Consider the following 25,500-nt stretch of genomic DNA (forward strand, 5'->3'; position numbering starts at 1 on the left):
CAGAGCCTCCATTTGGGTGGATAACCTTGTTATATTTTGCACTGGTTCATTTTCACTTGAGATTTTCAAAGGCGGGAACTGAAGTGGTGTGTTTTTAAAAGCAAGGTACAGAACAGACAATGCTATCATTTGGTTTTAGAAAATCTGTAAATGTTTGCTTCTACATGCATGGAATATCTCTGGAAGGATATGCAAGAAACTGGTAACAGTGGTTGCCTCTGGGAAGAGAACTAGGTGGCAAGGGGACGGAGAGGGAGGGAAATTTGCTTTCTCTGCATCCCTTTTCCATCTTTGACATTTGTACCATGTACATGAAATACACATTCAAAAAATAAATAACAGTCTGGGTGTGGTGGCTCAAGCCCATAATCCCAGCACTTTAGGAGGCCAAGGCAGGCTTGAGCCCCAGGACCAGCCATGGTCTCAAACTAGGGCAACGTGGAGAAACCTCATCTCTAAAAAATACAAAAACTAGCTGGGCATCGTGGCACATGCCTGTGGTCCTGGCTACTTGGGAGGCTGACACAGGAAGATCACTTGAGCCCTGGAGGTCGAGGCTGCAGTGAGTCAAGATCATGCCACTGGCCGGACATGATGGCTCACTCCTGTAATCCCAGCACTTTGGGAGGCCAAGGCAGGCAGATCACCTGAGGTCAGGAGTTCGAGACCAGCCTGGCCAACATGGCGAAATCCCGTCTCTACTAAAAATACAAAAATTAGCCAGGCATGGTGGCAGGCGCCTGTAATGCCAGCTACTCAGGAGGCTGAGGCAGGAGAATCACTTGAACCCAGGAAACAGAGGTTGCGGAGAGCCAAGATCATGCTGTTGCACTCCAGCCTGGACAACAAGAGCAAAACTCTGTCTCAAAAAAAAAAAAAAAAAAAAAAAAAATTGTGCAACTGCACTCCAGCCTGAATGACGGAGCAAGCCTCTGTCTCAAAAAGCAAAAATAATAAATAATAAAAATACCCAAATTACATAAGACTTCAGAGTGGACTTGTTCAAACATGACGGAGTCTGTTTGTATTTCTTGTTTCTTTTACTTGAGAGATATTATTAGGGAATGTTATTATGAAATGCATATGGAAGATAATCTTGAAACTGTTCATCAGAGAATTGATTCTAAGTGGTATATTAAGACAGAAAACCCAGATATCCGAGTTTAAGCAGCGGTACCCTCACTGGATTGTTGGGGTAAATTGTGCAGAGGTGACAGAATACGGGTAGAGTCAAATAGTAGCTCTGACATTAGGCAGTTTATTTGAAGTCTCTGTTTCTCCGTTTTCTCTTCTAGAAAACAGGGCAAATGTGGTAGACATCCGCTGTTTTTGACATCCTGCAAGTGAGCTGAAATCGTGCCACTGCACTCCTGCATCCTGCATCCCTTACAGGCTCCTGCCAGAGGTCCAGTTCAGCTGTGGATGGCTGATTACCTCACCTAAGCTTTATGTTTTCCTGGAAACAGCTAAATGGGATCATGGAATGGGATCATGACCTTGTGAGAACAGTGAGATACAGAGACACTTTGGATAGCACATGAGGAAAAAAAATTCTCGTTCTTTCCCACTGGACTTAAATGAGAGGAGAGTGGGAGGTTTGAGTAGCATTCTTCCACAATTCTAACAGTAGGAACTGGAGACAAAGCCCACACAGAGCAGAGCTGGGAGCATGGAGTGAGATGGGGCCCTGGTGACACTGGCTGGGCTGGCTTGAGCCACAGCTGAAGCTCATTCTGCTCCTGGAGATGATTAGCCTCCCTGCTTCAGGAGCCAGTGAGTTCACTTTTTGGCTCTAGTTTCTGTCATATGTGTTAGAAATCAAAATCCCAACTGATACAGGGTGATACCAGTTAAATATTAGTATTATTTGATGATTAAATGACATGTATTTATAAAGTGCACTGCCTGTCATATAGAAAGCACTCAGCGGTCGTTTTTAGAAAATTTAGTCAGAAGTCCACCTCACATTTTACTAATAACTTATTCTAAAGTGAAGTGGAGGCTGACAAGAGAGATTATAACAGTGTCTTTTGTTCCTTGACATGGTACAAGTAAGGCCAAATACTTTAAGATAAAATAAGTCTTTTTTGGCATTTTACAGCCCAGAAGCACTAGATCTGCATAGGTTCAGACTAGAGGCTATTTGAAAGTATTCATTTGAAAATAGATTTGAATCCCCTATTGTTTTCTAGGTTTTTGTTTGTTTTGTTTTGCTTGTATGTTTGAGACAAGGTCTCGCCCTGTCAGCCAGGCTGGAGTGCAGTGGCACGATTTCAGCTCACTGCAGCCTCAACCTCCAGGGTTCAGGTGATCCTCCCATCCCAGCCAGCTGAGTAGCTGGCACTACAGGCACATGCCACCATGCCTGGCTAATTTTTGTATTTTCTATAGAGATGGGGTTTCTCTGTGTTGCCCAGGCTAGTCTCAAACTCCTGGGCTCAAGTGATCTGCCCGCCTCGGCCTCTCAAAGTGCTGGGATTACAGGTGTGAGCCACCATGCCAAGCCATTTTCTAGTTTTTTTTTTTTTTTTTAAATACAATTCCATTATGTCTGCTATTTTTTTTTAAAAGAAAAAGCTATTTGGGTGACTTAAAAAAATAGGAATTCAACAATAGCAAAACAGGCAAGGACTGATCAGGCTCTCTGAAGAGGACAGTCTATGACTGCATGATGATTTTAACTACCGTTCCTTCTTCTCCAGATCCTCCAAGGCAGAAAATCAGAAAAACAAGCAACTAGAGAGATGGAAATGGATTTTTTTCTTTTTTTAAGTAAAGCAGTTAACATTGAACCACAAGACTCTGAGTTATGTAATAGCAGAAATATCATTGTTGATTTTCTGACATGTCAGTGCTTTCCTAAAAGTGCAGTGTGGCATATTTTTTAAAGATCAAATTGAAATAAAAATCAATTTCTATTTTAAGAATTTGAGTAGTGTGAGATAATTGGAAAGGCCCCGGAGTGTTTCAGTAATGGTTGAGAATCATTGTTCTTAATAATAGAAGTGAACTCTGAAATGCCAAGCATTTTATATACTCTGGCTAACCTGATCTTTAAAGTAATAATGTTTTGAATGCACTGGAGCTCATGGCCCCTGTCAGCAATCATCTTGACTCTTCCCTTCAGGACTTTCATATGATGATCTCATCCCAGCTCCACCATATTTCTAAAGTATCATCTTTTTATTATCAGGAAGTGTAATCTACAATATATGGTTTTATTTTTGTTGCTTCATTACTTTCATATTCTGAAAAAATAGCACACACTATAGCAAACTAGTCAGAAAACGTTAGGCATATAAAGAACTAGGAAATCAAGTTGATGTTTAGATTATTTTTATGCAACAGTAACGGAAACTTTTAGCGTTGTGTATCAACATGTACTACTGATATTGAACAAGGTCTCACCAGCTTAACACTGCTCAGACAGAAAACCTGAAGATTAAAGTAGGTTGTGAGTAGAGTGGGATAAGAGTTGAACTGTAAATAAAGGCTAAATCAGGTTCTTAGAGAGAAGGTTCTTCAATATCAGTGAAAATGTAGTCTACTAATGATGCTAATAGGAATTTCAACAACAACAATAGCTTATGCCCATGTAGCCCTTACATGGCTACGTTCTATGCACTTTACCTGCATTAACCAGTTGAGTCAACCCCCCAAGGCAGGGACTTCATCAGGAAACAGAGGCAGGGGTTAAATGACTTGCTCCCACTGCACTTAGAAAGTGGAGGAGCTGGCACTGTTCACAACCTCCTGTCCTGTCTACTTCTGGAGCATTCTTTTGACAAGCCACAGGTTGAGGCAGCCAAGGTGACTGCTGCCGGGGAGACTGAATGAACAGTTAGAATGTGGCAGTCGAATCAGTCATCGTCATCGTGGATGGCTTTGCACTTGGACTAGAATTGAAAAACAATTTGTTCAGTTCTGCTTACAAATTAACGGAGTTTATCTCCACGTGGTAATACTGTCTTAATGAAATTAATACTTTTCAAGGAAAAGACATTTGGATTAAACAGGTTATGATGACCTTAGGTATCTGAAAGGCAAACTCCTCCAAGAAGCTGCCTTTATTCTCCTGAGTCCACAAAGATTTTTCCCCAGAACTTACTTATAATACTCATTTACCAACTACCTTGTCGTATAGTGTGTTTGTAGCATTCTTTCCATGTTAATATATTCAGCAAATGTTTATTGAGCCCTTGTTGTGTTCTAGTGGTTGAAGATGTGGATTTAGGACAAACTGGGTCCTTGAAGACTTGGTAGGTTTCATATGGGCAGGTAAACAGGAGACCTTACTAATGAGAATAGGATGTGCAGTCATCTTGAGATGAGTGTGAGAAAGGCTTAATTTTCTTAGCTTCAAACTAGGCAACTATGAATCTCTATGTTGACATGTCTTGCTAGTTGAGAATCTTGATTACACAGACTGTATCTTGACTTATTTTAATAGTGCCATTAGGATACTATTAATAACATAATGATGCAAAGTCCTGCTCAGATACAGATATTCATTGAAGTAAATAGCATCCAGGCACAGTGGTGCCCCTATAGCCCCAGCTACTTGGGAGGCTGAGACAGGAGGATCGCTTGAGGCCAGGAGTTGAAGCCTGCAGTGCACTATGATTGTGCCACCGCATTCCAGCCTGAATGATAGAGTGAGACTTTGTCTTTAAAGAAAAAGAAAAGAAGTAAATAGCAGACATTTTCCAGAAATTGGTAGTGTGGATATATTGCAAATATGGGTAGTATTTGCTGGGCTTTACTGATTTTCCAAAATGGAAAGAAATTGGGGAAGAGTTATGAAACTCTGAGAAGCTGCTTCTTTAGTCTTCTTTTGTGTTCTCTCGTGGGCGCTCTGCTGGATCAGGGAGGAGAGTTGTCACAGGAATGGAAGAGTGTAGGGGTTTTACTTCTAGCCTGCTACCGACTTAGGCAGCACAACTTACTCCTTTTTTCCCATGTAATTTCAAAAACTGTTTTACTTCTTAAAGTCTTAGAAGTGGACAAAGTTGTTTATAAGAGCCGTATCCTTTTCCAATAGCAGTAACGATGAGCATAGGAAATACCATACTGCACCAGCTGCCGTTAGAGAAGAGTTCCTGGTTTCAGCTTTTCAGCCATGAATTTACTCATGAATGGTGCCTCCTGGGACTCATTATATTTTTGTTTTAAAACAGGTTTGAAATGTAACATTTTTCCAAAGTAGCTTATTAAGGACATTTAAACATTTATTTTCATAGTTATCAAGGTGTTGTTTTTTTCTTTAACATTGTGGCCTTACTATGCTTACCTAAGCCAAGTGTTAAAGAAGTTAAGGCTGGACATGGTGGCTCACATCTGTAATCCCAGCACTTTGGGAGGCCGAGGCAGGCGGATCACTTGAGGTCAGGAGTTTGAGATCAGCCTGGCCAACATGGAGAAACCCCATCTCTACTAAAAATACAAAAAACAGGCATGGTGGTGGGTGCCTGTAATCTCAGCTACTCAGGAGGCTGAGGCAGGAGAATTTCTTGAATGCAAGAGGGAGAGGTTGCAGTGAACCAAGATCACACCATGGCACTCCAGCCTGTGCAGAGAGAGTGAGACTCCATCCCAGAAAAAAAAAGAAGTTAAGTAATGAAGTTGGAATTTTTAACTTACTACATTCTTTTTTGTTGGCAATTCAGCGTGTTCCTTTTTCGTCCATTCATCAACCACTTGTTGAATTTCTCCTGCGTATCAACATTTGCCACTGTGAATAAAACGATGAATGGGAGGTGGTCTTTCCCTCAGTGATGGAGTGATTTGGTGAGGAGATAGGACACACGGTTCCAGTGTAACCAGACAGGTGAGGAGGATGAGAAGGGTGTGCAAGGTGCAGAAGAACAGAAGAGAGAGGCATTTCCTCTGGAAATGCGAGAAGTTAATAAGGGAAAAGTGTACAGGGAAAGTTACATTTGATCTGAGTTTCGAAGGAGGAAAAGACTCATACCATCACTGAGTGGTAAGGAGAAGGCTGTAGCTTTATCTTGAGAAAGAGTTTGTAAGAGACACTGTAGGGTAAAATGCATGGTGCTTAGTTTCATTCGCCAAGTGCTTATTAAACAGCTACTCTTGACCTTGTATGGTGTTTGGAGTAAACGAATATATATAATACAGAAATATGTTAGGATCCCCATGAACAAGAACCCAGGCTAGATTTAAGAAGCCAGAATAGTGGAGGCAAAGAATAGTGCGACTGAAAGTAATTAAACTTAAAAATATTTGTCATGCGCAGAAACAAGGGAGATCATTGTGGCTTAATGGAAGTGAGGAAACAGACTCATGACCTGGGGATAGCTCTCCTTTGCTAGCTAGGGCTGGAATTTCAGGTCAGGGAAGAGCAGGGGCATGAAGGCCGGAAACAGTGTGGATGATGGGGGAAGTGAGGACAGCAGCTGGACGGGCAGAGCATTAGTGGCTGTTGCCTGTTGACCCAGCCCCCTTTTCCCAGCCCCTCCTCTCTCACCTGCCTGCACTCATGTTGCAGTTATCTATTGGATAGCATGTCACTCCAGACTCAGTTACTTAAAACAGAAGTAACCATTTCTCTCTCATGGGTTCTGGATCAGAGACTCAAGAGCAGTCCTACTGGGCACTTCTGGCTTAGCATCTGTCATGAGGCCACAGTCAAATGGTGGGTGGGTGGTGCTGGGCGTCTGGAAGGCTCTTCGTCCCATATCTGGTGCCTACACTGGACAAAGCCTCCTTCTGAGCACCTCTGCCTCTCTCTGTGTGGCCCATCCACGTGGCCTCTTCCACACCCCCAGCTCCAAAGGCGTATGTCCAGGGGGAGAGAAATATGGGTGGAAGGAGCACCACTTCTACCTCACCCTGAAAGTCACACAGCATCTCCTCCATTGTAGTCAGAAGCCCACCAGATTCAAGAGGAAAAAACTTAGATCCCACCTCAAGAGGGGGGTTTCAGTGTCACAATTGAAGAAGAGCCTGTGGAGTGAGATCTGTTAGTGTGAGCGTCTTTGGGAAATGCCATCTGCCACAGCCTCAGAGGCCGGAAGGGCTGCCTGCATGCTTTTTCAGCCTCTCTTGTGGGACATCAATGAGACATAGGAGAAGTTGGCTGGAGCCCTGGGAAAACTTTTCCACATAACAGGAGCAGATGTGGCAGTCTCTGTCTCATGCTTACCCTGTTGAATGTGGCTGTCAGGCCAGGAACTGCGGCAGCCATCCCTTGACCACAGGGAGCAGCTGAGGGACTCGGGGCAGCTGTCTCTGACACTTGTGACAGCCACTGGAGAATGACAGCACCTGCCTACCTCGAGGCTGTTTGATGGAAAAGTAAAACTGCTTTTACTTGTCTGAGACCCTGTTACTTGAGTTTCTGTTGCTTATCCTGGATGTCTTTCTAATTGATCTGGTTTGTGATATTACATAATATGGGATAGATGAGGTGGTAAGATTTTTAAATTATTGCTATGTAAAAGTAGTCAAAATTTTAATGGACAGTGGGAAGCCATTGAGATTTCTGTAGAGAGAGCAGTCCATGTGCTTATGAAGCACCCAGCACATCTGCCACATAGCCAGTACTGTCTTATACACACAGTAACATCTCTGTGGCTAAGTGACTTACAGTCTACTTGGAAAGAGAAAAACAGGTGAGTGATAACACCCACCACATAGGTATGGTTTTGTATGTGCCTGCTATTATGCTACAGATGTGACATGAACTCTTGCATTTAAACCTTAGGAGTATTACGTGAGGAAGATACTCTTATCCCCATTGCTTTTATAGATGAGGAAACAGATATGTAGAAAAGTTGAGTAGCTTGCCTAAGTTTAAAGGTAATCTGTTTTGTGTAATGCAATGTATTAATTGTAATGTAAATGTAATTTGCCCTAGAAATGCAGACGTTTCAAATCTTCACTTGACAATTATTTAACGCATACGTTGAGGCTCTAATTTGTGCTAGACACTTTGCTGAGTGTTGAGAGTACGGAGATGAGCATGATAGGGCTCCTGCCTTTGAAGAGCCAAGTCTAGCGGGGAGACTGACTTCTGCATAACCACATTTGGAACAAGACATTTATTGAGGGTCTACCATGTACTAGGACTTTTTTTTTTCCTTTTATTTCCACTGTGCCCAGAGACTCAAGTACTAGGACATTTTTATATGTTTTCCTTTAATGCACTGAGTTAAATTTTGTAATGATTATATATTGTAGTATGAGAAACCATTCCAAAACATAGTACTTAAAACAACTGTTTATTTAGCTCAAGATTCTGTGGGTCGGCAGTTGGCATGGGCTGAGCTAAGTGGTTCTTCTACTCTTAGCTAGACTCAGTCGTGTGTCTGGTCAGCGGCATTCAGCAAAGCAGTTCTGCTCTGAGGGCTGATAGGCTGTCAGCTGGAATGCCAGAGGCAGCTAGGCCACATGTCTCTCTTTGTCCAGTAGGCTAGCCTGGGCTTGCTTTCAGGCCGCTGGGCAGGGTTCGGAGAGAGAAGAGAAGCCCATTAAGGTCTCTGAAGGCCTAGACTTGGAATTGGCACATCTGTCTTCTGCAGCATTCTGTTGGCCAAAGGTACAGGATAAGCCCAGATTCAAAGGATAAAGAAATAGCCCTGACCTCTTGAGGGAAGGAGTTGCAAAGTCACACTGCAGGTGGAAAGCAGATGAATTGTGACCATTTATGCAATCTTCAAAATTGTATACCAAATTTTATTATAATGTATATCAAGCATATTAAAACTTAAAGGAAGGAATAATTTTAGGGTTTCTATCTTGGGAGCATGGTGATATTATATATGAAAATTGAGCAGTTAGGATAGGGGAGCCAGTTTTGTTTTTTTTTTTATTTTTTCTTTTTTGGAGGCAGAATCTCACTCTGTTGCATGGGCTGGAGTGCAATGGTGCGATCTCAGCTCACTGCAACCTCTGCCCCACTTCTCCAGGTTCAAGCAATTCTCCAGCCTCCCGAGTACCGGGATTACAGGCATGCACTGCTGTGCCCGGCGAAGTTTTGTATTTTTAGTAGAGACAGGGTTTCACCGTGTTGGCCAGGCTGGTCTTGATCTCCTAACCTCAGATGATCTGCCTGCCTCCGCCTCCCAAAGTGCTGGGATTACAGGTGTGAGCTACTGCGCCTGTCCAGGGGAGCCAGTTTTGAGGGGAAGATAAATTTGATTTGTAAATGTTGAGTTTGAAGTGACAGTAGGTTGTCTACGTAGAAGTGAACTTGTATTTCTTTGAAAATATGGACCTGGAGAAGTCAGGGCTCAAGAGAGAGCATTTTGCAATCATCTCCTCAGGGCCGGTGGGTATATTCATGAAAATGATGCCACTTTAGAGCTAGGAGGGCAGAAATCTAAGTCTTGTGTGTGAAACAGCCTGTCCTTAGGGCCAGAATGAACAGAGAGGCCAGTTAGGAGGCTGCTGGAGCCGTCTGAGAGGGAGTCCGGGCTGGAGGCTTAGGTATGCTATGAGACTGGCTGGATTCGGGATGTATTCGGAAGGTAGAGTTGACAGGACCTACCAGTGAATCACATTTGAGGTGTGAGAAGACTCAGACTTCCTGGTCTAATGGGTTGTATGATGGACTTGCCATTTACTGAGGAAGTTCTCCTCATTTGTTCTTCTCATTTGAACCTGTGGCTGGAGTTGCCCCAAAAGCAGTGGGACTGCCCCAGCCCCAACTCTCTTGAGGTAGGGCCAGTGAGGATTCCAGAGAAAGAAGCACTAAACACTAGAGTGCTCAGTCCAGAGCATTTATTAGGGGACTTATGGACAGAGTGCTGCGCCAGTTCTTGAGACTGGACTCATAGAAAAAAGAAGTTCTACCTGGGCATGTTCACAACGATGGTGCGGAGTGTAACGTTTCCATGACGGTTTAAAGAATGTGGCTCAGGGGATAGGAGCTAGTTTCTATGTGTTTATCCTTGTGGTTGATGTTTCAGTGTTTCAGGCAGTAACCTCAACAGCTGTATCGGTGCTTGGGAGTATTCAAGACTCCGGCTTGGGTTGAAGCCTATAGGGGAAAATATGCAGCTGCCTGAGACAGAGTGGTCCAGGCACTCTGCTTCTCGGTCAGGACAAAGGAAGAAAGTGAGGGGAGGGGGACGTGGGGGACCCTACCGTGTTTGGGATAGGCAATCTAGAGCTCTGCTTTGAACTTGTGAAGTTTGAGATCCCTGTTTGACATTGAAATGGAGATGGTAAGTGGGTAGTTTGACAAAGGAGTCTGGAGTTCAGGGAGGAGATACAGGCTGAAGATTAAAAACCGGGGTGTCAGACTGGATGAAATCACCCAGCGGTTGCTCTAGTGGATGATTAGGGCTGGGATAGGCTGGTAGCAGCAGGAATAGAGAGTGAGAATTTCAAGAGTTGTTTAAAAGAACAATGAAAAGGACTTGGTGGTAGACTTGATTTAAGGTCTTAAGGGAAAGGAGGAACTAAAGATGCTGCCTAGGTCCTACAAAGAGTTTGAAGATAAAAGTGGACAAGCTTCCTGGTTTCATTTACTTTAGGGTCTTGTCCACAGTTTTTATTTTAATATTTTATACATTAAAACTGTGATCAGTTGAGATGTGAGTGTACTTTGAGACTCTCCACAAAGGTTCAGCAAGAACTCTGGACAGTGCCTTGCCAGCATCCAGACTATACAGTTCCCTTTGCTTTGGCAATAACGTATTATGCTGAATCAGTGTTTCTCAGCCCTTAAATGGCCTTTCTGTGCTTAGCAGCCATGTCTTAAATAGCTCAGTTGGTTCTCTCTCACAACAACTTTCAAGTAAAACAAAAGTCTAGAAGAATAAATGCACTTGATCTAGGTTTTGTGTATACTGAAGGGCAGAGCAATGTGGTAAAGGTTATTTGCATAGAAAGTTGGGGTGATTGTGTAGACTTGGGGGCTTACACAGATGACTTTCTGTTTGATAAGAGCCCAGATGCGATATACCAGGCTTCAGATAAAAAGACAAAGGAGGCCAGGCATGGTGGCTCACGCTTGTATCCCAGCACTTTGGGAGGCTGAGGTGGGCAGATCACCTGAGGTCAGGAGTTCGAGACCAGCCTGGCCAACATGGTGAAACCCTGCCTCTACTGAAAATGCAAAAATTAGCCAGGCATGGTGGCACACGCCTGTAGTCCCAGCTACTCAGAAGGCTGAGGCAGGAGAATTACTGGAACCCAGGAGGCAGAGGTTGCAGTGAGCCGAGACCATGCCACTGCACTCCAGCCTGGGCGACAGAGCAAGACTCCATCTCAAAAAAATAAGAAGATAAAGGTTTCAAACAGCTATCTTTGCCTGAGACTCTTGTCCTGACATGGACAGTGGTGGCTCTGCCAGGTGGGGAGCCCTTCCGAGTCCTGTGATGGCATATGTAAGTTAGCAAGGCTTCCCGAAGGTGGGTGGGTTGTAATTTATTTGTACATTTAGCTCTGATTCTTGGTGATTTGGGAGAAATGACTGCAGGCAAGAAGATAGATGCTTTATGGGTTTTTTTGTTTTGTTTGGTTTTGGTTTGTTTTTTAACTTAACACCGAGTTTTTTCTCTCAAAGTAGTGTTTCTTTGATTCTGACTTCTATGCCTCCACAAAGTAAATACAGCACCATAATATCATCTGAGCATCTGTTCTTGAATTCTGAGTATTTTGGAGTATAGAAGGTGTATGCTACGCATACCACAGAGTATGAAAGACTCCAAGCAGGGCTGGGGCATCACCCTCTAATCAAACGTAATATTTCAACAAAGCTCATTAAACAGGATGATTAAAGGCTTAATAGAGCCTTATGGCAGTTCAGGACAGATTTTATAGCCAAATAAGTCAGCTCAAGTTTTGTCCTGCATTAGTGAAAAACAATTGGTTTTCAGAGATGTTTAGATTTCAGAATTCTGGAGAATTCATTATGGACCCATATTCCAGTCATAGGGCTCTGCTTTTATTTTCTTCTCCTTTGTAGGCTTGATGGTCATTAGAATTGTGGATTGTATTTTAGAGTGTGGAGGAGAAATGACTGAATGGCTGTGTAGGGTGGATTTTGCATTATGAACTATAGAAGTAAAGGGCTACCTAGCTAAGAAGACCAATTCAGGTGTATTTATTCTTCAGTAATGACAGTAGTTTCATTTATTTTTCTGAAAGCTCAAATTATGAATACATAGCTTCTCTTAATGAAACCTCAGGTAAATGAACTTTCTCTTAATCATTTGTGTTTACTTGGATTTGGGATCACCACATTTAATTGTGTGCAATGCAATTTATTTTTTTTTTTTCAGGTATGTCTCTCTTACCAGACAGCTCTTTTAGGGAGGGAACATGCTATTTTCATTATCTTTGACATCTGACATAATAAACATTCATGTTGACCTGTTTCTAGGAAAAGCAGCCAGGAGTATGGGGAGGAAGTAGGTACATTGCTCTGGCTTGAGGTTTGGCATGATGGTCTCCCAGAGGAGTCATTGTGATCACTTGTATTAAACTGTCATGAGTAAAACCTTAAGAAACAGATTTCTGGGACTGCATCTAACTGACCGACTGCTCCGTGATTGGGAAAAATTGATCTGTATCTGTCTATTTTGTTTTGGGCTTTATCCAGGGTCCCTGTGCCTGCTGACATCATCTTTTACCTCCTTGAAAAGTAAGAGGGCAAGGAATGGGTTTCAGTACCCTGTGACATTAGAAGACTTTTTCTCATCGTTTAAATTGCTTCATAATTGAGCGGGAAAACAAACCTTCCAACATTATAGATATCTTCCTCCAAGTGGATAATGAACTGTGTCCTCTTTGCTTTTTTGCCGTTTGCCATGCTCCTCCAGGCAGCAGCGAGGGTGAGAAAACTTTGGAGTCCAGCGGACTGGGGATTGAATCCTTGGCTTGCCAATTTGCTGGTTCATTTTGGTGAAATTACCTTCAATCTCTGAGTCAGGTTCTCGCCTTTGAAAGGATGGTGATTAATAGATAATGTTGACCTCACAGGTGTGTAGTAAGGATGAAATGAGATACTTTAAATCATGTATCTTTAAATGAGGTACTTTAAATAACACAGGGGTGAGCCACTTGGTAAGCCTGGAGAAATAGTAATTTCCTGTCTCAGCTTTGGTAGTCTCTCTGTAAGCCGTGAGACTTGTAGGTAGTTAACTGTGGCATTTATCTGAGAAATTTAGTTGTCATTACAGCAAGGGTTGACATAGTAATTAGAGCAATGCCCTTTTCACATAACTGAGTCAGATAACATAATAAATGCCATTAATCTTGGAAAGTCAAAAGGGAGATCCTGAGAGGCGAATTAGTGCTGTGCGAAAAATGGAATGAGAACTCAGGTTCAAGGATCAAGGTCACAGCCAATGTAGCCACTAGTGGGTCATAAGAAGCGTTTGCTGGAGCAATTTGACAGATTTTGTTGAACCTGGGACCAAAATGTAGCCCCTCTTGCCTTAGACCATTCTACTGTGCACCCTCCTCATAGTCCCATGGCCATTAAGATGTAGGGCCTGAACTTGAAATTCAGTCTTTTGACTTCAGACTGGGGTGCTTCTCACTACTCTGTGCCTCCCTGCTCTCACTTAGAAAAGCTCCACCTGCCTAGTACACATTCCTAGAGGTGTCAAGGCATGAGGAGAGTAATAGTTGGTAAATTTTATAAAATCTTACATTCAATTTCTCTGCTGTAACATGAGATGATTATATCTACTTCTATGGTACTGTTGTGAGAATTATAATGCAATGATAAAAGTAAAAGTGGCACACACAGCAATTAGTGTTATCCATTTTTTAGCTAATACTATCAAGGTATGGATTTACCTTGTTTGAGTTGAGGTAGTTGCCTATTTTCAAGGTTGTGGATAACTATAAGGAGATGAACCTTACAAAGGGAATAGAAATGTGCCCTTAGGATTCTAGAATGGACAGAAAACTAGCCCATACCAGGTGAGTCCGCAGCGATTGGGAGCTGGCATTAAACTGGACTTGAAAGAGCTTGAGGGATGCAGGAGAGCGGGTCAGGCCATTCCCAGTGTGAAGGCCAAGCCCGACTGAAAACCTGGGCCGGCTTCTCGGGGCACATGGTCTGTGGTCACTTGCCAACTGGGCATAATGGGAGGTAGTGTGGTGACTGCAGACCACCAAAGGGAATTTGTATTTGGTCTTCATGATTAAATGATGACTTTCAGCACGGCTGATTAGATGGACACACTTGTTAGGCTAGGGATGACTGTCTTCCAGGAGCTGAATGTGGCTTGGAAGAAAATGAGAGTAAAGCAGTTGGATTTGGCAGGAAGTAAATAGTTCAGACTTTATCCCAAAGAATCTAACATTATCCCAAGACTGCGGCTAGAGGAGGTGAGTCTTATCGGTGACTGCCCAGTCAGGTTGGTGGGATGGGGGAAACGTTAGTGAAGCTCTCTGAGCTCTTTCTTAGCCTTCTTAATTACAGTAATATTTTGTTTCTTTGCAATATAGCATCTCAAATATTCCAAATGCAAATTTCTCTAGCATGTAAAGCCAATTATTTTATTCCTTTTTATTACCATAATGTAGTATACGTTATGATAAGGTAATTTAATTTAGAAAATTTGACTTTGTGTAAGAACTACATGCCTGTTTAGCATTTTTTTTTTTCCTTGAGACAGAGTCTCGCTCTGTCGCCCAGGCTGGAGTGCAGTGGCACGACCTCAGCTCACTGCAAACTCTGCCTCCCAGGTTCACGCCATTCTCCTGCCTCAGCCTCCCGAGTAGCTAGGACTACAGGCGCCTGCCACTATGCCCAGCTAATTTTTTTGTATTTTTAGTAGAGATGGGGTTTCACCGTGTTAGCCAGGGTGGTCTCGATCTCCTGACCTCATGATCCAGCCGCCTCGGCCTCCCAAAGTGCTGGGATTACAGGTGTGAGCCACTGCGCCCGGCCAGCATTTATTTTTGTATTTTTTTATTAGTTGGCAGTGGTTGATCCTTTCTTGAGGCCAAGTATTTGAATTTGTTTGACAGGTGATTAGCCAGCTGTCTAAATTGGGTTTGAGGTGACATTATAACTCTGACTAGGCATGAGGAGTGACTCTGTGTTACTCAGAGGCCTCAGACCTGAACTCGTCCTTGCTGGTTACAGCTGAAAGACTCTAGGAGCAAGATATTCTGGGACTTGTGGAACAAGGAGATTGTTGGTTCAGAGGATAGTGTGAAGGGCTTATCTCGTAAATATTTGGATTTGGTGTAACACAAAGTGACTGCAAAATCAAATGATCTGCTTGGAAAACTTCCCAGAGGTAGCTTTAGAAGTTCAAAAGAAAGGCCAGATTATATCTCCCAATCCCAAAGTCTGGCTTTTAATTAAGTTAAAAGTTAGCTGACTAAGGCAAACGAACTGATGCTTGTATCTGGAAAGAAGTTACCCTCGCCTGCCTCAGTGTATGGATGCTGTGAATGTGGGTTCCCATTACTGAGTACACCATTCAGTAATTACCAAGAAAAATAGAAAGAGTGCATGGTCACCTATTGGCTTTCTCCCTCCATACTCACCAAAATTACCATCTTGATAAAAATATCAAAATATCAGGAGCTTATGATGATAGTTCATTACAAGTAAAACATTCAAAGACTCTTCTTGCTGACTTTCTATTACACCTGGCTACCATTATGTATAACTTCTCTGCAGTCAGGACTTCCAGCGTGGTGCCCTTTAGTTAGGTTGTACCATAGATGATAGTCCACAGAGGAGCATTTTGGTCCAAATAAGCAGCATTTTGTGGCAAAAAGAGCTCTGGAGTCAGCAGACTCTGGCTTCACATCCTGGCTTTCATGTGAATAAATGTGTCACCTTTGGCAGGCAGCTCTTTGAACCTCAGATTCTTCGGTAAAATGGTGATACTATCTGTGTCAAGGGGTTGTGAGGATTCAACCAATATTATATGCAGTATGTACATATGTACACATAATTATATACATATTATATATCAAATATCATACATGTACAATATATACAAATATACATATGTTTTATATATATAAATTTATTACGGGGTGTGGTATGTAAGTTTCTTGGGTTTTTTTTTTTTTTTTTTTAAAGTTCCTTATAACTTTTACCCTCTCTTCTCCAAAATAGTCTTGCCATCAGATATGATGATATACAGCTCAGCTTATGTCAGGAAAAGTCTACAAATGTGGAATTATCTTTTTTTTTTTTTTTTGAGAAAAAGTCTCACTTTGTCACCCAGGCTGGAGCACAGTGGTGTGATCATAGTGCAATGTGGCCTCAAACTCCTAAGCTCAAGCATTTCTGCTGCATCTGCCTCCTAAATAACTGGAACTACAAGCGTGCACCACCACATCCAATTTTTGAATTTTTGTAGAGACAGGATCTCACTTTGTTGCCCAAGCTGATCTTAAACTCTTGGACTCAAGTGATCCACCTCAGCCTCCGAAAGTGCTATGATTGTAAGTGTGAGCCACTATGCCTTGCCACATTGTATAATATCTTGATTTTAAAGATTGCAATTGGCTAGCTGAGATATTCACCCTAAACTTTTTTTAAATTTAAACCTATTCATAACTCTTAGATCAGCACTCGTATTAATTATATGTTTTATTACAAATTTCAGGTAAGGTTGATTTCTATTCAGGTAAGATTGGTATTCTAATTCAAGAATAATAAATTTGGGATTTCAGTACTGAAACCTTAATTAAGGGGTCATTACTCAAAATTTAACAAGTAAAGCCCTATTAATTTAAAATAATTTGGAGGACATCCAGTCTTTCATGGTGACAAAATGAAATTTATAGAGTACTAATAGATATATACTGTAGACCTATTTCAAAGAATAAAACTTGGGTAAGGTGCTAGTAGAGACAATGTAATAAATTTTCTTTTTACTCCTTACTATATATCTAATTTTTTAAATAAAATAATGTATTACAATTATAGCTGTTATATATAAGAAGGACTCTTTAATTCCTTGACTGTAATTTAATATAGTCACAGAATTCAGATCAGATTTTCCTTAACTAGAAAGGCAGTATACCATAGTGTTTAAGTACAGAGGCGTAAAACAGACTGCCTGGGTTAGAAATACGACTTCACCACTTGCTAGCTGAACAACTTAAGTTACTTAACCTCTCTGTTTTCTCTATCTGTATTTGTAAAATGGGACAATAATAGTTTCTATTGGTTAGCTGTTTCTAGAACTTCGAAAATTGTCAGAGAATTAGTGTATTTTCTGTTTATTTCTCTCAAAGTGATTGACAGAAATAAACAGGTGAGAAAAAATTAGGATAAAGTAGTCAAGATGGAAAAACATAAAAACAGATGATAAAATTAGGGGGAAACCTGCATACCATGCAGTTGAGAGACTGGGTGAGTGTGTGGGCCCACAGTGCTGCTCCCCAGTCCTCAGAAAAGAGGCCCAGGGACCACAGCAGCACTGTAAGTGTGGTGGCTGTTTTTATAGATCTGTCAATTAAAGCTCTCAATACAAGCTTCTTGTAGGAATGTCAAAGTGCGGATCTAAACTTGAGACCACTGCTGGTCAGGAACATCCAAATTGGTAGAGGGCCTTAAGTATTAGATGACCATCTGTCAGTCCCATGTATCTATCTTAACATTTCATGACGTTCTGCAACACAACATGCTGTAATAAATGTCCTAATTTGAGGAAATTGGGACTGTATGATGGCTGATTAATCGGGGGGGAAAAAAAAACAGAAGAAAAGTTGGTTAAAATAGGAGATCATTTTAAAATAATGCATAGACACCTTATACGTTTTATTTTAACTTAAAGCATAATTTCTGAGTAGCAGCCTGATCAGTAAATAATTTTTTCTTATGCTGACTTCATGGATACCATGGTGTGTTTTCCATCATCCAAGGCATGTTCTACTTGCTGTAAAACATGACACTGCCAATATTTTAATAAAGGTTCTCATGGGATTTCAGGTTGTCTTTTTTTGCATGTGCATGCACACACACATACATTGTGGCTTCTTTTTTTTTCTTTTTTTTTGAGAGAGAGTCTCGCTCTGTCACCCAGGCTGGAGTGCAGTGGCGCGATCTCGGCTCACTGCAAGCTCCGCCTCCCAGGTTCACACCATTCTCCTGCCTCAGCCTCCTGAGTAGCCAGGACTACGGGCACCTGCCGCCTCGCCCGGCTAGTTTTTTGTATTTTTTAGTAGAGACGGGGTTTCACCGTGTTAGCCAGGATGGTCTCGATCTCCTGACCTCGTGATCCGCCAGTCTCGGCCTCCCAAAGTGCTGGGATTACAGGCGTGAGCCACTGCGCCCGGCCCTTCTTTTTTTTTTTTTTTTCTTAAAGCTAATTCATATATTATGCAATTCACCCTATGTCAAGCTTTTGTGTACAATTTAAATGGTTACAATGGTTTATGATGAGCAAGACTCTAAAGCTACCTGGAAATGGAAACTAAGTAGTGTGCACTGCCTCTTCAGATTATTATCTCTAATTTTTTACAATTCCTTTCTTAATTCAACTGAAACCTCTTTTTAGTGACTTGCCTTCAATGAGTCTTTGTGAATTTAACTTACTTTTCATAGCTAAATTCGTATTTGTGAAAGTACATGTGAGTAACTCAAACTTCTCCAACAAGTGAATTCTGATCACAAATAAGATAGTAGAATAGCTAATCAGTTCTACTGTCTTATTTAGTACATATTAACATAGTTACTGAGAGAGAAGTATGTTTTAAGAGATTTAAGTATCTAAAATGGTTTAGCCAGAGTAATCTCATCTTTTTCTATTTTCTTTTTATTTTAGCAGATTGCCAAGCTCTAATTCATATAGCACAAGACTTAGTAATTTCTATGCTTAACTAGCAATAATTAACCATGTAATTTTGTTTCTATAGAAGATTGGTAATAAAATTGAACCTATCATATACATTGTTTAGAGAAAAATAATCTGCTCATTTTCTTTTTTTCTTTTTCTTTTTTTTTGTTGAGGCAGAGTCTCGCTCTGTCGCCCAGGCTGGAGTGCAGTGGCGCGATCTTGGCTCGCTGCAAGCTCCGCCTCCTGGGTTCACGCCATTCTCCTGCCTCAGCCTCCCGAGTAGCTGGGACTACAGGCGCCCACACCACGCCCAGCTAATTTTTTGTATTTTCAGTAGAGAAGGACTGTCACCGTGTTAGCCAGGATGGTCTCGATCTCCTGACCTCGTGATCTGCCCGCCTCGGCCTCCCAAAGTGCTGGGATTACAGGCGTGAGCCGCTGTACCCGGCCTAATAATCTGCTCATTTTCTAATTGAAAAAAAAAAAAAAAAGCCTGCATCACAGGTATAGCTATCCTGCACTGGTATAGTTATATTATTTTTTAACAAATCAATCACTTGAAAAATAAACTTAACGTTTAAAAATATAACTTTCGAAGGCATCAAAGTAAGTTAACCTTAAATTAAAGCCAATTAGTAGCATAATTGAAATCTCACAAAAGAAGCATATGACACAGACCAGAGTGGATCCCGGTGTGTCCCTGGGTTCTGCAGAAGCACTCTGTGGTGACACCAGAGGTGGCACTTCTCACCATGGGTAGCTGCCATGGTGGACACAGTAATTTACTGTTGTTAGTCTGTCCAGGTTTCATTTCTCTCTGATTCCTTGTCTGAGTTTTGAAAATGACTGTCCCAACTCAATATGATGTGGTGTACTGATTTATAGTGGAACTACAAGCCAGAGTAAACAACAGTTTCATCATTTTGCCAGGTATATGTTTTTGCTTAAAGTATCTTGGTAGGCAGAGGATTTAATTTTATCACAAAATTTATAAAAGGTACCAGGTGTGGTGGCTCATGCCTAGCCAGGCATGGTGGTATGCTCCTGTGGTCCCAGCTGCTTGGGAGGTGAGGTGGGAGGATCGCTTGAGCCTGGGAGGTGGAGGTTGCAGTGAGCCGAGATTGCATCACTACACTCCACATCCTGGGTGACAGAGTGAGACCCCTCTCTCTCTCTCAAAAAATAAAAAAAAAAAAGAAAAAGAGAAAAAAATTCATAAAAGGCAACTTTTCCCTGAGATAAAAGTGAGACAGCATACTTTTTTTTAAATCATATACATTTAAACTTTGTATTTTGATGTGGAGACCAATAGAAGTCAACTTCAGGATTTTGTACAATTTTTTTTCTAAGGTTTTAATTAATTTATTGCAAAATGCTGTGAAAGGGCATATGAATCATATGGTGTGCCTTTTTCCTTTGAGCTGGCAAAGAGTGCTTTTGACACAGCTCCTGTGTTCTCATTGTGGACTTGGCCCAGCCATTCCTCCCACACATCATTTGCAGAGAGACCCTTTGGTTTGAGGTTAGAATACCTATTGTTAAGTAAAGACTGGTTAAACAAATTTATGTCATATAAGCCTACAGTTATGCTAGGTAGTTTTATTTGATGGCAGGTGGATCACCTGAGGTCAGGAGTTCGAGACCAGCCTGGCTAACATGGTAAAACCCTATCTCTACTAAAAATATAAAAGTTAGCCGGGTGTGGTGGCACACACCTGTAGTCCCAGCTACTTGGGAGGCTGAAGCAGGAGAATCACTTGAACCCAGGAGGTGGAGGTTGCGGTTAGCTGAGATTACACCACTGTACTCCAGCCTGGGCAACAGAGTGAGACTCCGTCTCAAAAAAAAAAAAAAAAAAAAAAAATTAAATTACATAAGTCATTTATGTGCACAGTGAGAAAGTCAAAGGATAAAAAAGTATATAAAATGATATAACTTCTCTAGTATCCAAAGAATCAACCATTAATGGTTTGGTATTCTCCATGAACTTTATTGCACGTATAAAAACAGGCGAAAAACACAATTATGCACATAAATGTATCCAGCTTTTTAAAAAAACAAAACTGAATCATAGTATATCTGGTCTGTAGCTTGATTTTTTTCCTCTACCTAGTTGTATGTGAACTACTTTCTTACCAGATCTAAAAAAAAACAAAAGAAAAAGAGTGTTATTCAGATGAATGTATATGTCATTATTCATTTATTCATTCAGCTACATATTGATAGATATTTACAATGTTTTGTTTTTAGTGATTTGTTAGCATCTTCTAATTAAAAAAGAAAAACTGGATTCTAATTTGTAACTGGAAGTATTTTCAGAGGCCATTTATAGAGCGTGGTCCATACAAGAGTTTCCTAGATAAGGAAAAGTTATTACTTTGCTCAACAGATAGGACAAGCAAATCACACCGGGAAAAGGAGTGAACAATGCTAAGATCGAAGCCTGTGTACCAAGTAATTGAAGAGTCATATGACATGAAGGAGAAAAGCACTCTTACCAGTGTTGTCTTGGAAACTGAAGACTCAAGAACAAAGAATTTTACTCAGTGAACATATTTGTTTTATTTTGCATGGGCCCTATGTTTGTTTTAAAATAGGAATACAGGCCAGGCACAGTGGCTCACTTCTGTAATCCCAACACTTTGGGCAGCCACGGTGGGAGCATAGCTTGAGGCCAGCCTGGACAGCATAGTAAGACCCTGTCTCTATAAAAAGTAAAAAAATTAGGTGTGGGGGTCTGAACCTGTAGTCCGGAAGGCTGAGGTGGGAGAATTGCTTGAGCTCAAGAGAGTTTGAGGCTGCACTGAGGTATGATCATGCCACTACACTTCAGCCTGGGCAACAGAGTGAGACTCCAACTCTAAAAAATAATAAGATGAAAATGAAGAAATAAAATGAAAACATTTGAAGTAATAGTAGAATGACACAACTTTAATGTCATAAGGATTTCTTTCTTATATGGTGTAGTGTTTGGGGGGTAGGTAAGGGATGGGTGTTATTTATTTCCTTTTGTACAATTTCAAATAAAAGCCATAAGGAAATATTTTATGAAGTGGAGTAGCATGTGCGTATCTTGACAAACTGAATAACCAGCCATTGTGTACAGCAAGGTCATTAGCTGTGTTTTAATAATTGTATGTGTAGAGTGCATCGTGTTGCCCAGGGCAAAGGCAGGGAGCCTTGACTTAGGCCAGTTCATTGTTATCCATGGTTTACTGTCAACTATAGTGTATGAGGGTGCTCTTAGTGAGTTCAAACCTACAAAGGCAAAGTTGGTGACTAATTTTTAAAGTATTTTTCTCTTAGCAGTGACATTTTTCGCTAAGACAAAATTTAAAATAGACTGGGCAGCCTGAGTGGCAGGGGCTTTCAAATGACTTTTCATACCTAGTATAATAAACTTGGAATCCCTCAATTAAGGAGAATGAATTGTGAGTGGGGATGGGCTACTTTGCTACATGCCACCTGTTTGCTTCCCAAAGTACCAGTCTAATACTGCTGTATTTGAAGACAGAAGTTTTATCATATTTTTGCTAGCGTTAGATATGGCTGTTATATCTTACAATGACTTTTTGTTGTTCTTGTCATTCATTTTTCTTGTGGAGAGCCACCTAATGTTACCTCTAGTGGCTAAGCATGCTTTCTTCTGAGATGTAAGGAAGCCACACCAGAGCTGGTCATTTCTGCTTTGCTCACTTCTTTATTCTTAGTGTCTGGAATGTGGCAGGCACCTAGTAAATAATGTTAAATGTTATGAAGTGTAGTAGTCCATTTTCACACTTCAATGAATGAAGTGTATTAGTTCATTTTCACACTGCTGAGATAAAGACATACCCTAGACTGGACAATTTACAAAAGAAAGAGGTTTAATGAACTTACAGTTCCACATGGCTAGGGAGGCCTCACAATCATAGCAGAAGGCAAGGAGGAGCAAGTCATGTCTTACATGGATGGCAGCAAGCAAAGAGAGAGAGCTCGTGCAGGGGAACTAATCTTCTTAAAACCATCAGATCTCATGAGACTCATTCACTATCACGACAGCAGCATGGGAAAGAACTGCCCCCATGATTCACTTACCTCCCACTGGGTCCCTTCCACAACACGTGGGAATTCAAGATGAGATTTGAGTGGGGACACAGCCAAACCATATCATGAAGTAACAATATTTGCCTACCTATAGCTTATGCAAATAGGAATTTGAATCACGTAATAAGAAGCCCAGAGGCAGGTGGCTGCCACCATTTGTCATAAGCTCAAGGCAGCATCTTTGATTCTCCTGGCTTTTTTTCTCATAATCATAAGATGACTGCCATAGTTCATTCATAGTGTTAAAGGCAGGAGAAAGCAGGATAGGGTGGTGTCAGCAGATTTCTGCTCACATCTCAGGGGCCAGCATCAGGTCACACAGCTGGTGCTGACTCTAAGGGGTGGAAATCAGCAGAGCAGATGCAGGGGGTTTTGTGAGGACTATGGCGGCTGGGTGGTGAAGCATGTTGGGACTGAATGCTGGGTACACCGCCACCATCCTGCACTGTCACTGTACCTATTGTTTAAATTTGTATTTCTTTTCTTTTTCTTTCTTTTTTTTTTTTGAGATGGAGTCTTACACTGTTGCCTGGGCTGGTGTGCAGTGCCGCAATCTCAGCTTGCTGCAACCTCTGCCTTCCGGGTTCAAGCAATTCTCCTCCCTCAGCCTTCTGAATAGCTAGGATTACAGGCACCCACCACCACGGCTGGCTAATTTTTCATATTTTTAGTAGAAATAGGGTTTTACTATCTTGGCTAGGCTGGTCTCGAACTCCTGACCTTGTGATCCACCTGCCTCAGCCTCCCAAAGTGCTGGGATTACAGGCGTGAGCCACTGTGCCTGGCCGTTATATTTGTATTTCTTTGCTTTATAAGGAAACTTATTTAGCATGTTCTCTTATTAATCCTTTGTTACATTTAATAAACACATTTTTCTTAGTTTATTTTGATCTTTTAATTTTGGTAATTTAGTACTTTCAGTTAGCATTAATTATGTCACTTTTAGGTACAAGTTCATAAATCTAACTTTAACTTAACAGAAAATAGGAAATTAACTGTTTCCTCTAACAGAAATGTCTTAGGTTGGTTTGACTTTGGACACATTTTGGTCCCGAGATTTAGGTGGTATCTTCAGCTCTGCTTTCCTCATGTGTTGACTTGTTTCTCTTGTCAACTTCCTCTGTAGTAGGTGTTCTTTTGGTAGCACCAGCCTTCCATGACCCTAACAGCTCATTATACCAAGTGAAAAGGCAGACCTTCTGTCCTAGTCCATTTTATGTTGTTTATAACAGAATGCTGGAAACTGGGTAATTTATAAAGAAAAGAAGTTTATGTCTTATAATTCTACAGGCTGGAAGTCCGTGGGCATGGCTTGGTGTCATCTAAGGGCCTTCTCCCTGGTGGGGGTTCTGTGGAGTCCAAGGAGGTGCAGGGCATCACATGATGAGGGTGCTGAGCTTGCTGGCTCAGGTCTCTCTTTCTTCTCTTGTGAATCCACTGGTCCTACTCCCATGATAATCCTTTAATCCATGAGTGGATTAATCCATTGGTGAGGACAGAGCCCTTATAACCCATTCACCTCTTAACGACCTCATCTGTCAGTATTGCCACATTGGGGATGTAGTAGTACGTTTTTACACTGCTATAATGAACTACTGAGACTGGGTAATTTATTTAAAAAAGAGGTTTAATTGACTCACAGTTCTGCAGGCTTAGCAGGAAGCTTGGCTGGGAGGCCTCAGGAAATTTACAATCATGGTGGAAGGCAAAGGGGAAGCAACGACCTTCTTCACATAGTGTCAGGAGAGAGAGAGTGAAGCAGGAAGTGCTACACACTTTTAAACCATCATATCTCATGACAACTCACTCACTATCACAAGAACAGCAAGGGGAAAATCCACTTGATCCAATCACCTCCTACCAGGGCCCTCCTCCAGTTCGACATGAGATTTGAGTGATGACACAAATCCAAACCATGTTCCACCCCTGGCCCCTCCCAAATGTCACGGCCTTCTCACTTTGCAAAATACAAGTATCCCTTCTCAGCGTTCCCCAGTCTTAATTCATTTCAGCATTAACTCAAAGGTCCACAGTCCAAAGTCTCATCTGAAACAAAGTAAGTCCCTTCTGCCTATGAGCCTGTAAAACCAAAAACAGGCTGGGTACAGTGGCTCACGCCTGTAATCCCAGCACTTGGGAGGCCGAGGTGGGCAGATCACCTGAGGTCACAAGTTCGAGAACAGCCTGGCCAACACAGTGAAACACCACGTCTACTAAAACTACAAAAAAATTAGCCGGACGTGGTGACACGTTCCTGTAGTCCTAGCTACTAGGGAGGCTGAGGCAAAAGAATTGCTTGAACCCAGGCAGTAGGGGTTGGCAGTGAGCCAAGATCACACCACTGCACTCCAGCCTGGGCGACAGAGCGAGACTCTGTCTGTATTTAAAAAAAAAAAAAAAAAAAAAAAAATTGGCTGGGTGCAGTGGCTCACGCCTGTAATCCCAGCACTTTGGGAGGCCAGGATGGGTGGATCACGAGGTCAGGAGATTGAGACCATCCTGGCTAACACGGTGAAACGCCATCTCTACTAAAAATACAAAAAAATTAGCCAGGCATGGTGGCAGGCACCTGTAGTCTCAGCTGCTGGGGAGGCTGAGGCAGGAGAATGGTGTGAACCTGGGAGGCGGGGCTTGCAGTGAGCCGAGATCACACCACTACACTCCAGCC

The 25,500-nt window shown here is 41.8% G+C and overlaps 1 protein-coding gene and 1 long non-coding RNA gene across 6 annotated transcripts in view; both read left to right on the forward strand.

The window, feature by feature from the left end:
- The window catches only part of LOC139363339 (uncharacterized), a 41,143-nt gene extending 20,528 nt beyond the window's left edge, over nt 1–20,615 (forward strand). Inside the window, exon 2 of the long non-coding RNA XR_011623487.1 lies at nt 1,296–20,615. This is a non-coding gene — a long non-coding RNA (uncharacterized lncRNA). The remainder of the gene's footprint in view (nt 1–1,295) is intronic.
- LOC105478743 (TUB like protein 4) overlaps nt 1–25,500 on the forward strand; it is a 287,369-nt gene that overhangs the window by 129,419 nt on the left and 132,450 nt on the right. The gene's annotated exons all lie outside the window — the stretch shown is intronic.

Source organism: Macaca nemestrina, chromosome 5, assembly GCF_043159975.1.
Source record: "Macaca nemestrina isolate mMacNem1 chromosome 5, mMacNem.hap1, whole genome shotgun sequence".
NCBI classification, from domain to species: Eukaryota; Metazoa; Chordata; class Mammalia; order Primates; family Cercopithecidae; genus Macaca; species Macaca nemestrina.